A 15668-nucleotide genomic window follows, 5' to 3' on the forward strand; every position below is an offset into this window, starting at 1 on the left:
CAGACGACAACCCACAGCCAGGTCATATACTGCACACAACACACCACAAGAGCAGACGACAACCCACAACCAGGTCATATACTGCACACAACACACCACTAGAGCAGATGACAACCCACAACCAGGTCATATACTGCACACAACACACCACAAGAGCAGACGACAACCCACAGCCAGGTCATATACTGCACACCCAACACAAGACAACAAAACAACCCACAGCAAGATCATATACTTCACAGACAACACATCTCAAGACCACACAGCAACCTACAACCAGGTCATATAGTGCACACAACACACCACAAGAGCAGACGACAACCCACAACCAGGTCATATACTGCACACAACAGAAGACAACACAACGACCTACTGCCAGGTCACATACAATAATAATGTCACAGCATAAGAGCAGACGACACCCCACAGCCAGATCATATACTGCACACACAACACAAGACAACAAAACAACCCACAGCAAGATCATATACTTCACAGACAACACATCTCAAGACCACACAGCAACCTACAACCAGGTCACATACAGTAACGATATAACAGCACAACCCACATGACAACCCACAGCCAGGTCACATGCCGCACCAGCATCACATCCGCTTGCCTACTACGCCAACAACATATAACAAGACCACACAAGACCACAATGCCTTGATTGATTGATTGATTGATTGACAGCAAACCACAGCCAGGACATATATAGTAACCATACAACAAAAAGGACAACACAACAACCCACAGCCAGGTCACATACAGTAACCATATCACAGCACAAGATCACACCACGCAAAATGTACAACACTCCCCCATACACACCTTAAAGAATCCTTCTCTGGAGGAAACTGTCAGCATTGTCAAACGCATTGAACTGTCTCAAAAAGCCTCTAAAGAGCTCAAACCTGAGAAACTACGACACCTTCACAAGGCGATGTCACCCCTCAAAGAAGATGACAGCATCATCATAAAGCCTGCGGGTAAAGGGGGAGCCACGGTGCTCCTCAGCACCATGGACTAGGAACCGGAATGCATACGGCAATTGAACAACACTCAATATTATGAAAAATTGGATACTGACCCGACAGAACAGCTTTTGACGCACATCAGGATCTTAGTTAACGAGGCTGCTAATGAGGGCTGGATCGCCCCCCAGGAAGCAGCTTTCCTTGTCAACACTAATCCCAAAATTCCACATTTCTACCTCCTCCCAAAGATTCATAAGGGCGTTATTCCACCCCCTGGACGCCGCACCGTTTCAGGGATTGGTCTCCTTCTGGAACCCCTGAGTCAGTTCAGTGACTTCTTCCTAAGACCTCTCGTTCAAGAGACACCCGCCTACCTGAAGGACACAGGTGACATCCTCAACTTAATAGAGGATATAAATGAAAATAACATTGAAGAAATTAACCTCCTACTGACACTCGATGTCGAGGCACTGTACACGAGCATCCCTCAAAATGCCACCATTGAAGTAGTGGAGAACTTCTTACGGGATGCTGACATCCCTACCAATACTCCTGTGGATTTCATTCTAAACTGCATCACCATCACTCAAAAACAACTTCTTCATGTACAGGACCACTACCTACCACCAAGTACAAGTACCTCTATGGGTAGTACATTTGCGCCTAGTCTGGCGGGGCTGTACATGGCTCACTTTGAGTCACTTCACATCTTCACAGACTCCAACATGTTTCCAGAGAACATCCTGAAGTGGAAGAGGTAAATCGACAATATCCTCATTCTTTGGAAGGGCACGGACGAAACCTGCTCGGCGTTCCACAAGTGGATCAACGACTTGGACACCTATCTGCGCTTCACCAGAACGATATCTAACAAGGAGATTCCCTTCCTGGATCTGATGATCTCCATGGAGAGGGGCCACCTGCATACGAGGACATACAAGAAGGAAACAGACTGCACAGCCTCCTCTACTTCAAAAGCTACCACCCGAAGGCCCCATAGAGAGAACTTACCCTATGGCCAGTTCCTCAGGATCCGGCGTAATTGCAGCTCCGTTACTGAGTTCGACCAACAAGCAACCACGTTCGCCAGGAATCTAAGAGAGAGGGATTACCCAGCAGACGTCATACAAAAAGCTAGAAAAAGAGCACCAGGGAGCACCAGTCGAGCGATGTCATTACCTGTGTCACGACCTACCCCCCACTGTCCAACCAAGTCGAAAATATCATCTGAAGCAATCGGAAGATCTTAAACACCGGCTCCCTTAATTTTGAGCAGCCCAGGTTTGCTTTCAAGAGGACGACTAACCTAAGGGGATCATCGGTCAACACAGGACCACGCCCCAGGAAGAAACCAGCAGAGGCCACTGTGTGGAACCTTCCCCCGGTGACAGGGCAGTATCCCTGAGGCCAGTGCAATGCCTGCACCCCACTAAACATACCAAGACCCTACAGATGGGGGACTTTAGCTGGGAACAACGCACTCATACAGACTGTTATACTAAACATTGTGTGTACATGATCTCATGCCCCTGCAACCTCATGTACGCGGGGATGACAACCAGACCCATAAAAAACTGGATCAATGAGCATAGGAGCAGGATTCGGCGTGGCCGGACTGCAACCAAGACTTGCAATCACTTTATTGAAGAAGGACACTGGTGTGATGACATTCAGTGGACCATTCTTGAGTCCAATCAAGCATTGAACAATGCCACGCTCCTTAGACACGAACAGCGCTGGGTTCAACGCCTCCAGACTAACACAGGAGGCCTCAACGTTGACATACCATGGACAGGACTTTGATAACATGTAATACCGTTCTCTCTGAGATGTACTAAATACCTACTGACTCTCTCTTTGTGACTCTCACCTTGACTATCACCTCTTTGCATATCGACACTCTAATGTGGTGCCGGCGCATGGCCAGTCTGCCCTATACCGTCCCCTCTCTCCTTACAAACCTCCCAACACTTAGACATGGCGCCCGCACATGCGTAGCGCAGTCATCCATGACATGGCATACCGGAAGGAGGAACCTCCCTTTCTCGTTAGCCCCGACACTACTTTAAGCGTGCTTACACCCTGGACATGCAATATGCAGGCAGGTGTGATGGCGGGTAGGTGCTGAAAGCCACTACACCCCGCAGAAACTGTGAGTAATTCCACGAGGCTGTGACCTGGCCACGCTGACAGAGTTGTTGGATGCATGTGTCCCACTTTCTGTTTGCTTCCACATTTCTTTTCTCTACTCCAGCCCGTTAAGATGCAGGTTATTCACGCATTACCCTACGGAGTAACCCTCTACCTGAAACTAGGTAAGAGCAGAAGGGGGTGGGGTCGCACACCACTCACTCACCAGCAGGGTCGCCCCTAAGGACTACACTGACCATAGTCCTTAGGGGCGATCCCGCTGGTGAGTGAGTGGTGTGCGACCCCACCCCCTTTTGATAGGTAAGAGCAGACTTCCTGCACCCCCATTGTATGTCACGCCACATTCCTTGCGTCAAGCTTCCGCTGATGGGAGGCAACTTCATGACTAGTAGGCATCTCGTCCTATGGGCACTATTACGTTGCCCTCTCCTTGCAGGGCAGGTTAACGATCGTGGGGTGACTGGGATGCACCGCATATGCCCTTGCCAGCTCCCTGGCATGACCTATAGCCGGCGCATTATGCCCACCGCGACAGCCACACCTGTGGGCGAATTTGTTTTTTCTGTGTGTAGTCTGTCTGTCTGTCTGTTCATTTTGGTTCTCCAGACGCTTTTTGCGCTCAATGCCGCGCCATGTGGAGGTTCTTACTGACTCCACCTATATGTTTTTTGTCCCTCTTTTTTTCTCCTAGGTTGCATCAGAAGCGGCATAGCTATTTAGTTTAAGCCTACCTTGGACGTGGAATATTCTATCATTTGCTTTCTAAGAGAATTATATTCAGGAGCCACAGCATCAATCCGTTATGGAAAGGGGGGCGAATGTACCAGGAAATTCGGCGTTGGACGCGGAGTACGCCAGGGGTGCATCCTGGTCCCATTTTTATTTCTGGTTTATATAAATGGACTTGAGCATCGTCTGCTGCAGGAGTGCAGGGACATGCCCAGGGTTAGCAAAAGATCTATCCCTGCACTCTTGTGCGCTGATGACGCAGTCCTAATGGCACGGACTCCCCTGGCCCTACAGAATCTGATAACATCTTTTGAGAAGTTCATGTTGAGTCTAGATTTAAAAATAAATTGTAGTAAAACCTTCTCCATGAACTGTGGTACAAGAACTGGAAAGCAGATGAGAAGAATGTTCATAAATAATGTTCCCTTGGAAAATACCTCTACTTTCCCATACCTTGGTATTTTGTTCCATGAATCTGGGGTTTGGACAAGTGCTGTAAAGGCCAGAACTCTTTTGTTCTTAAAAACAATAATGGCCTTAAAGAATTTTATAAAAAAGTTGGGCAAGAAACCAATAAGAGAAATCTTAACTATATATAATGCCGCGTGTACATCAGTAGCTTTGTGTGGCTCGGGTCTTTGGGGGTATTCGAACATAAAATCTATTCAAATAACCAAAAATAAGTTTATGAGGGATGTCCTGGCAGTACCACAAAGTGATGCGACCTATATCTGTCACACTGAACTTGGACAACCTCATATATCAGATATAATTAAAACACAACCCATCCTCTTGTGGCCTAGGGTATGGACAACAAATGAGTGTGTCATGAACCGGGCTATGTTGCAGGATGTGTTAAAATTGGAAAATGTGGGTAGATTTGATTGGCTAGATTACGTTAAACGTTTTCTTATTGAAATTGGTTGCCAACAATATTATGATGATCCGCTTACAATGGCTGATATATCCAGAAAATTGCTGAGAAAATTGTGTATGGATTACCTCGAGGAGAAGAGAAGGCGAGATGAAATGAAGAAAAAGACAGTTACCTCGCATCTCCTGTTATTAACTCCTGATAAAATACAGCCGTATTTAACTCTGCCGATGTCTAATTATGATCGATTTCTCTTGACCCATTTTAGATTAAATATTGTTTTTAGAGTCTTGTCCTTCCCAGTAATGAATTCATGGTTGCGAAATTTACCTATGTGCCCGTGTAATGAATCTTCGTCCTAATCTGATATCCATATTTTATTCTTTTGTAAATTTTATATTTTACCACATAGGAAATTCATTATCCCAATCCTCAAAGAAATGAATTTAAATAGATGTCGCCCAGCTTTTTTAGAACTTCAGAGAATGGACACTGTTTTAACTGTTGCAGTAGTTTTAGGCTTTTTTAAACATGTTTTTAAATTACGGAAAACAATTGGTGTTGATGAGATATAATAGATCTGTTCTTTTTTAAATTTCCCTTTGTAAATTGTAATTTCATGTTGTTGCTTTTATGGTTATTGTCTGTTAACTGAATAAAGTACTTTTTGAACTTTGAAGCCTACCTGTAGTCTTCCACAGGTGCGGCCAACCCTGGTTTAGCAGGGTTTCTTGACCCCATCCCTCACTCTCACTGTCACATCCACGGTTTTCTGGTCCCGATGAAATGCCATGGATCTTTTTGACTGTTGAGGTGCGAAACATGTCGACCTTCCAGTTACTGGGTACATTACGCCTGCTGTAGTAACTCACAACCTTCGGGGTCTTTAATTATGACGGGGGAGCCTTTATAATAAAATGTTTTACCCCTGGTATCCCTTAGTCAGTTTTAACCTATCACGTACCCTTTCACTACTCACATAGGACTCTCCCCCCCCACACCCACACTCATCTGACAGCTGTTAAACAAAAGATCTCCGCAAAAGTGACCCTTCGGGGGACCCGTAGGGCATTGCAGGCGCCTGCCAGACGAGGAACAAACACCCGATGATGAAGCGTGACATCCTTCGGGGTGTGTGAGGGCAGCAAGAGACAAGACTGGTGCCTGCCTCTTACTAGTGGGTTCTAGACCAAAGACCTTTTCTCCTGCTCCTCCTTTTCCCTTTTCCTCTTTCTTCTGTGTGTGGGTGCCTTTTTGCACCCAATTGTGGAACAGCTACCCCTTATTTTGTTTTGTAGCTAGCACAAGGAGCACGGGTACTGTACCACAAGTCCCCGCTCTTATTTATTGAGACACATCACAAGCACACACATTGTCTACGAGCAGTGCCACCTAACACCACAAGCACACACCTCGTCCACAAGCAGTACCACGTCATAGCACAAGCATACACCTCGTTCACAAGCAGTACCACGTCACACCACAAGCACACACGTTGTCTACGAGCAGTGCCACGTAACACCACAAGTATACAACATAATCACACCTCCTTCTTGAGCAGTATCGCCTAATATCACAATTAGAGGTCATCTCATCCACAAGCAGTACCCTCTCACACCACAAGCACACACCTCATTCCCAAGCGATACCACGTCACACCACAAGCATACACCTCATTTCCAAGCAGTACCACATCACACCACAAGCACACACCTCATTCCCAAGCAGTACCAAGTCACACCACAAGCACAAACCTCATTCCCAAGCAGTGCCACGTCACACCACAAGCACACACCTCATTCCCAGGTAGGACCACGTCACACCACAAGCACACACCTCATTCCCAAGCTGTGCCACGTCACGCCACAGGCGCACACCTCATTCCCAAGCAATACCAAGTCACACCACAAGCACACACCTCATTCCCTAGCAATACCACGTCACATCACAAGCACACACCTCATCCACAAGCAGTGCCACGTCACATCACAAGCACACACATCATCCACGAACAGTGCAACATAACACCACCAGTACACAACATATCACACCTCATTCACTAGCAGTACCACCTCATACCACAAGAACACAGAGTGCGCTCACCTTGCCCACAAGCAGTGCCATGTCACAGTACAAACACACACCTAACCTCGTCCATGAGCAGTGCCACATCACACCATAAGTGAACAATGTGATCACGTCATATTCACTAGCAGTACCACCTCATACAAGAACACAGGGTGAGCTCATCTCATCCACAAGCAGTACCCTCTCACACCACAAGCACACACCTCATTCCCAAGCAATACCACATCACACCACAAGCACACACCTCATTTCAAGCAGTACCAAGTCACACCAAAAGCACACACCTCATTCCCAAGCAGTACCACGTCACACCACAAACATGCATCTCATTACCAAGCCGTACCAGGTAACACCACAAGCACACACCACATTCCCAAGCAATACCACATCACACCACAAGCACACACCTCATTCCTAAGCAGTGCCACGTCACACCACAAGCACACACCTCATTCCCAAGCAGTACCAAGTCACACCACAAGCAAGCACCTCATTCCCAAGCAGTGCCACGTCACACCATAAGCACACGCCTCATTCCCAAGCAGTACCACTTCACACCACAAGCACACACCTCATTCCCAAGCAGTACCACATCACACCACAAGCACACACCTCATTCCCAAGCAGTGCCACGTCACACCACAAGCACACGCCTCATTCCCAAGCAGTACCACGTCACAACACAAGCACACACCTCATTCCCAAGCAGTGCCACGTCACACCACAAGCGCACACCTCATTCCCAAGCAATACCACATCACACCACAAGCACACACCTCATCCACAAGCAGTACCATGTCACACCACAAGCACACACCTTGTTCACAAGCAGTGCCACGTGACACCACAGGCGGTACAAAAGGGGGTGGTGATGGAAGGAGCATCGGAATCAATCAAACACTCACACCCAGTCAAAAGATCTGGGTTTAATCCATCACCGTTCTTTAGCCCACTCTGCCACCCCAGTTCAGACATGGCTATATGCAAATCAGTCTGACCCTGTGCCTCATGGGAACAGTCCAGCCCGAACTGCCAAGCCATGTCTTCGCTGGACCGGAAACAAGCTTCCGAGGACCGGTTTCTGGCATTCCAGCGGTCTTCAGCCCGGCTTGCTTGAATCCAGTGGCAAAGTGAGCAAGGGACTCACGTCTGAGTATACCCTGCCACACTTATGGCGGCCAAAAGCGGTACAAAAGGGGGTGGTGATGGACAGAGCATCTGAATCAATCAAACACTCACACCCAGTCAAAAGATCTGGGTTTAATCCATCACCGTTCTTCATTCCACTCAGCCACCCCACCCTTATTTTATTTTATTTTATATTCTTATATAGCGCCTGATTCGACCCCCGAAGGGGTATCTCCGCGCTTTTGCCAGTGGAAGAATATAACTCGTGCTGATCCATGGTCAGAGGGATAATTAGACTTTGATTATGTGGTTTAGATGTTTATGAATAAATGAGTTTTGAGAGACTCAGACGTGAGTCCCTTGCTCACTTTGCCACTGGATTCAAGCAAGCCGGGCTGAAGACGGCTGGAATGCCGAAACCGGTCCTCGGAAGCTTGTTTCCGGTCCAGGGAAGGCATGGCTTGGCAGTTCGGGCTGGACTGTTCCCATGAGGCACAGGGTCAGACTGATTTGCATATAGCCATGTCTGAACTGGGGTGGCAGAGTGGGCTGAAGAACGGTGATGGATTAAACCCAGATCTTTTGACTGGGTGTGAGTGTTTGATTGATTCAGATGCTCCGTCCATCACCACCCCCTTTTGTACCGCTTTTGACCGCCATAAGTGTGGCAGGGTATGCTCAGACGTGAGTCCCTTGCTCACTTTGCCACTGGATTCAAGCAAGCCGGGCTGAAGACGGCTGGAATGCCAGAAACCGGTCCTCGGTAGCTTGTTTCCAGTCCAGGGAAGACATGGCTTGGCAGTTCGGGCTGGACTGTTCCCATGAGGCACAGGGTCAGACTGATTTGCATATAGCCATGTCTGAACTGGGGTGGCAGAGTGGACTAAAGAACGGTGATGGATTAAACCCAGATCTTTTGACTGGGTGTGAGTGTTTGATTGATTCAGATGCTCCGTCCATCACCACCCCCCTTTGTACCGCTTTTGGCCGCCATAAGTGCGGCAGGGTATGCTCAGACGTGAGTGCCTTGCTCACTTTGCCACTGGATTCAAGCAAGCCGGGCTGAAGACGGCTGGAATGCCGGAAACCGGTCCTCGGTAGCTTGTTTCCGGTCCAGGGAAGACATGGCTTGGCAGTTCGGGCTGGACTGTTCCCATGAGGCACAGGGTCAGACTGATTTGCATATAGCCATGTCTGAACTGGGGTGGCAGAGTGGACTAAAGAACGGTGATGGATTAAACCCAGATCTTTTGACTGGGTGTGAGTGTTTGATTGATTCAGATGCTCCGTCCATCACCACCCCCTTTTGTACCGCTTTTGGCCGCCATAAGTGTGGCAGGGTATGCTCAGACGTGAGTCCCTTGCTCACTTTGCCTCTGGCGTCAAGCAAGCCAGGCTGAAGACGGCTGGAATGCCAGAAACCGGTCCTCTGTAGCTTGTTTCCGGTCCAGGGAAGACATGGCTTGGCTGTTCGGGCTGGACTGTTCCCTTTTTTTTTTTTTTTTAAACATTTTTATTGTTTGCAAGAAGTGACAATATTCATAACAAATCAATTCCATAATTAACATACAATTACCATTGATACAAACAAAAAAAAATAAGATTGAGGAATGAAAACATTATAAAGTATTCCGTAAATCATACTTCACATTGATTCTACTATTAAAGTAATAAACTACTAGAACAGAAAAACCAGATTAGGCCTAATCACAGCTCTTGACCATCAAAAAATCTCTTCCATATCTTTTCTTTCCTCTGAAGGGCTTTAGGACCTCTAAGCTTAGCTAGAGAGAACTCCATAGTTCTAATTTCATATACCAATGATAGCCAATCTGCAACCTTGGGGGGTTCTTTAGAAATCCAGACCCTGGCTATAATTAATCTAGCACATGCTAGCAAAATCGTTAAAAGATCTTTATTGGGACAGTTCCTATCTTGAATATCTAACAAAACCCATTGTGCCGTAAGATCCATTGAACTTATTTGATTGAATTGAAGATGGTAAGATATACGATTCCAAAAATTGGAAAGTGCGGGGCAGTAAAATAACATATGTTCAATTCCAGCCGCGACAGTATTACATTTAGCGCACTTGGATTTATCTGTCAAAGAGATATCCTGTGACCAGCTGGATATTCTTTGTGGTGTATAATATAGTTCCGTGACTGTCCTATATAGTTGCATTTTCAAGTTGGAAGAATGAACTATATCATTTAAGTGGGTTAAAGCATTACCAATGTGGACTGAATTAATATTTTGATCTAATCTGCGAGACCATTTAACTGCGATTTGAGTTGTGTTTTCTCCCTTCTCCTTAATGAGCCATTGATATCCCCATTTAATCAGTGATTTAGTTTTTTCTGAATAAATACCCTCAATAATTTCAGATTGTTTGACTTCCATTATCTTCAATTTGTTACAAAAAAAATCTCTAAGTTGTCTATATTTAAAGTGCATATCATCCGTAAGCCCATTTGTGATTTTTAAAGTCTCAAAATCCATCAAACCATTGATACCATACAGGTCTCCTAGTGTGTTTATATCCAGTCTCATCCACCGATTACCCAAACCATCCGAAAAAATGCCAGGAAGGCCAGGATTATTCCATAACCTAAGCTCAGCGTTGTAAAATGTGCAATTGCTAATGTGCAGGATTTTGTCCCAAATTCTAATAGCATGCTTAGCCGTCTTGAATTTTACTCTTTTAAAGTAATTAGGGTCATGGACACGTAATAGAAATTGGTTGGCATCAGCCCCCAGCATATACTGATGAAAAAATAAAGGAGGAGTATTCTTTAATAGGCTCCTAATGCGCAAAAAAAAAGTAGCTAAAAAGTAGAGATTAAAATCCGGAAAGGTAAGTCCCCCCTTAGAAATAGGTAATGTCAAAAATTTTACCGCCCTTCGTGCCTTTTTATACCCCCAGATAAAGCTGCTACAGATGCCATCCAATTTCTTGAAAAACAGCTTATTTGGCTGTAGCGGTATAGCTCTACACAAATAGAGTAGCTTAGGTAAAATTTTCATTTTGATCAGATTTAATCTCCCTAGTAAACTCAAAGGTATCTTATGCCATTTTTTAAAGCTCGCAGTTGTTTCTTTGAGAAATGACCCATAGTTTATTTCAACAATTTTCTCCACTTTAGCCATGAGCTTTATACCTAAATATACGGCTTCTTTGCAGGTTTTATAGGTGCATGTAACCGGGGTGTAGTTAAGTATGATTTGGGTTTTGTTAACATTTAATTTATACCCAGAGACTTTCCCATACTTGTATGCTTCCTCTATAATTGCAGGCATAGCCTTACAAACATCCGATGTATATATTGCGATATCATCCGCGAAAGCAGTTAATTTAAGGGTTATGTCCCCATGCTGAGCTGGTATTATATTAGTTTGGGCATTTAACGCATTTAGAAAAGGTTCTAAGGATAAAGCAAATAATAATGGTGAGAGGGGGCATCCCTGTCTTGTACCTCTAGCAATCTTAAAATTATTAGAATCTGTGCCTCCATAGCTAATCACGGCCCGTGGTTCATCATAGATTGACTTAACCCAATCTAAGTAAGAGCCATTTATACCCATTTTACTTAATACTGTCCACAAATAATCCCACCCCACTCGGTCGAATGCCTTTTCCGCATCTAACATTATCATACCGAGTGGGGTGTTAGTGGTTTCTGCTACATCCAAAGCGGTTATTGAGGTATTGACATGCATAGTGGTATCTCTACCCATCACAAAGCCATGTTGTTGTGGATTTACAATATCTGGCATATGGGGCGCTAGCCGATTAGCTAGGATTTTAGCAAAAATTTTTACATCGGAATTTAGTAGAGATATGGGCCGATACGAGCCACACTCTTTTTCTGGCTTCCCCTTTTTCAGAAAAAATATAATTTTAGCGAGTTTCCATGAAGAAGGAGCTTGTTTAGAGACAATAATAGAGTTAATAACTGTTTGTAGTAATGGAGCCAACTCTTGATAGCAGAGTTTGTAGAATTCTCCTGGTATACAATCTTCACCAACCGCCTTACCTAAAGGTAAATGATCGATAGCTATTTTAATCTCTTCAATAGTAATGTTTGAATTTAGATGTTGAATTATTTCATGTTTAAGTTCTCGCGTTGAGCCTAGATGTTGATCAAGATATTTTTCAATCTCTATTTTGCTCGGTAACTCCTCTGGGGTATATAAATGTTGGTAAAATTTAACAAATTGATGTAAAATTTGATCCTCTTGCCCATATACCACTAAATCTGACCCAATTATTTCCTTTATTCTAGTTTTCGCTTTCCTATCTGCAGTTTTAAAGGCTAGTATTTTTCCGATACAGTCGCCGCCTTCGTATTGATCTAATTTGTATTTATGTAATCTAACTGCATATCTTTCCCTTAGCGTTTTCCTAAGTCCAGCTTGTAGCCCTGCTAGTTGTGTTCTAATTAAATCAATATTATTTTTTGATTGCAATGTTGCTTCAGCCAGTTGGAATTCCAGATCTGACAGTTTAGATGTCATATCCTTATTCTTATTGCGATTTTCTGCATTAAGCCTATATACATACTGTTGGACACACCCTCTGATGCTACACTTGCAGGTGTCCCATACAGTATTGATGCTAGCTGAGTTAATATTTAGCACAATAAATTCCTGTATATGGTTTTTGATTGATGTGATGAATGTTGGGTCAGCCAATAGGTGTCTAGGAAAAGTGAATTTTCTTAGTTTTACATTCTGATTTTCAATATTAATTTCCACAAGAAGAGGATTATGATCCGATGTTACTTTGGGACAGATTTCAATCGTGCAGTTTTCTAAAATACGTTCAGAGGCCCATATCATATCAATCCTAGAACATGATCTGTGCGGGGCAGAATAATAGGTGAAACCTGGCACCTTTGGGTGTTTAGACCGCCATATGTCTCTAATGTTATTTAGTCTTGCCAGTTCTAAAATTGCAGTTCTTTGTACATTCTTTTATAATTCATTGGTCCCGTAGAATCCATTTTATAGTTCATCACACAATTAAAGTCTCCAGCAATAATAATTTCCCCTTCCCATTCTAGTAGTTCTAAACTTAAATCTTCATAGATTTTAGGCTTATCAATATTTGGGCCATATACCGCACAGAATACTAGTTTAGTGTTAGCACCTTGAATCTGTGCTATTGCCCATCTACCTCTATTATCTGTGGCAGTTTTCATTATGTCTAATTGAAATGTTCTTTGTTTTAAAATAGCGACCCCCCTTATGGTCTCATTCAATGAAGTACAGATAACCAGCTCATAGCCTAGTTGGGTTAGCAACTTTCTGTCTTGATATTTTATATGAGTTTCTGTCAGCAGCACTATGTTAGGGTTATACATTTTAATCTCTTCTTGTACTAGATTTCTTTTACTTTTATTGTTTAGGCCATCTACATTCCAACATAAGATTCTTAGCTTAAGCATTTATTTAATATTGGTCTTATACATAATGTACTCCTATTCCTCCATGTTTTAACCTTCATTAACATTACATTCCTACTTTTCTTGAACAAAAATAGAACGTCACATCTTGCAAACACATTTTTCACTTTTATCACCACCCCCCACCCACGACTCCCGTTGCCACCCTTGCCCTTGTGGCAACCCCACCCCCTCCCTTGCAGCGCCCCGTTCCTTGGGGGGGAGCTCCCCTCTAGCATTGCTGCCGCTGGAGTGGCAGCTCTGTGAAGAAGCATGCATGAGTGGTTGCTCAAACCTATGTTGATTCATGCCTTTTGTATCTATATTTAACTCACATTCAAAATATCGCACTAAAATAAAGGAAAAAAAAAGAAAGAGAACAGAGGGTATACACATATGCCCGTATCTAACCTCCCTTCTTGTACTTAAGCAAAAAAAAGAAGGGAAAAGAATAAAAGTATAGCACTAATTCTCTTTTTCTTTTTGCTTTCTTCTTTCATTATCACATGAGAATTTTTCCAAACATTGTTCCGCAGATAGGGGATCGGTGAAAAAAGCCACTTGACCATCCCGAATGACCTTAAGGCGAGCAGGCTCTTGAAGGTAGGCCAAACATCCTATATTTTTAAAGGCATCAATTAATTTCCGAAGTTCCCACCGTTTATCCATAGTTGCCTTAGTTAAATCAGACTTCACAAAAAAAGTAAAATTATCAACGGTTACAGGATTATTTGGTTTTGCTTTTAGTGCTACTGCTTGTCGCAAAAGAAAATTGCCAAAGTATATCAAAAAAGGTCTTGGAAACTTGCTGTTAGTATTCGTTTGAACTAACGGGAGTCTGTGTACTCTTTGGAGTTGAGAGTCCCAATCCCAATCCGCGAGATCAACAAAGGCCCTTTGGAAAAGTTTGACCACAAAAGCTCTCGGGTCTGACCCCTCAATACCTTCCGGTATCCCAAATAATCTAAGATTTTGTCTTCGGGCCCTATTTTCCAAATCTTCCACTTTGGCTTCCAGAAGGGACACTCTAGAAGTATTCTGTTTAATAGTTGAAGTAGCATGGTTAACATCTTCTTCAACCTCCACTATTCGTGTTTTAATATCTTCTATTTCTTTGCTTATTCCTCCTAGATTTTGGCAAATATCCCTCATGGTTCCTTGTATTTTAGTATTATCCTCTCTTAGTTGGAGGTATTGTTGTTGACTCTCCACCCTCTGATCTAACAAGGTCTGCATAATTGCCTCCATTGATATGCCTTTTGGCGGTATGAAATTGGAAGTATCAGAAGAGCATGGCGGAGAGGAGTTTCTAGCTTGTACTATAGACCCACCAGGTATTGATTCTTGCAGATTTATATATGTACCTGCTAACACATCAACCAAAGAGTCTGATTCCACTACTTTTCCTGGATTATCATCAGAGTTATGATCTATTTGATCTAGTTGTGTCTGCGTTTTCCTCAAGCTGGATACTATAGTTTCCTCGACTTCGTTTATCTCCTCGCTATTAGGATTTGAAAGCTCGAGATTTTGTTCCACACTTGATTTCTCAGCCTCATTTAGTGTGGTATGCAACATAGAGGTATCTGAAGTACCAATAGGAATAGGAGAAACTCCAGGAGTCTCTGAGTGTGTCACAACCTTTAAGTCATCATTCTCCTCTTCAGAGACTATGGTCGTGTTACTAGAGACCTCCTGATTCAAAGGTAGTACATTCAAGTTAGAATCGGTTAGAGGATCCATAGGTCTGTCCAAGTTTAAGCTTGTATCATTACTTAAATTATCCTCTTGAATTTTACTCAACTGCCCATTGAGCTCATCAGGACTGGCCCCCGAGAGTCTTAAGGCCATATTCTTTACTCCGCCTTTAGCTTCTATCCACCTTCTCAAAGGGCTGTCATCAATTAAGCGACTTCTTTTATTTTCTACCATTTCTTTACCTGTTGCTTTTAATAGGAGGATTTTTTGTTTCGTCTTAACCTTTCTCTTAGCTTTCCTTGGTACCAGTTTTTTATTAGTTGTCACTTTGGGAATCTCATTGGGCCCTTCTTCTTCTTGTTCCGAAATTTCCTCATAGTCAACATTTGAATCTTCATCTGATTTGGTCCCAGATTCCTGACCTAAATCAATCACACCCTCTCTCTCCTTCTCCTTCTCTTTCGATTTGTGTTTATCAGTCTTTACACATATCTTATTGCTAGCGTTAGAGAGCTCAGAGCCTCCCAGTTGATCTTGTACCATATGTAGTGGTTTCTTAGTTAAATCAATCTC

The 15668-nt window shown here is 43.7% G+C and overlaps 1 protein-coding gene across 1 annotated transcript in view; it reads right to left on the reverse strand.

The window, feature by feature from the left end:
- LOC147718071 (adenylate kinase isoenzyme 5-like) overlaps positions 1 to 15668 on the reverse strand; it is a 312172-nt gene that overhangs the window by 205763 nt on the left and 90741 nt on the right. The window lies entirely within an intron of this gene.

The sequence above is a fragment of the Lissotriton vulgaris genome, chromosome 5, assembly GCF_964263255.1.
Source record: "Lissotriton vulgaris chromosome 5, aLisVul1.2, whole genome shotgun sequence".
Taxonomy (NCBI): domain Eukaryota; kingdom Metazoa; phylum Chordata; class Amphibia; order Caudata; family Salamandridae; genus Lissotriton; species Lissotriton vulgaris.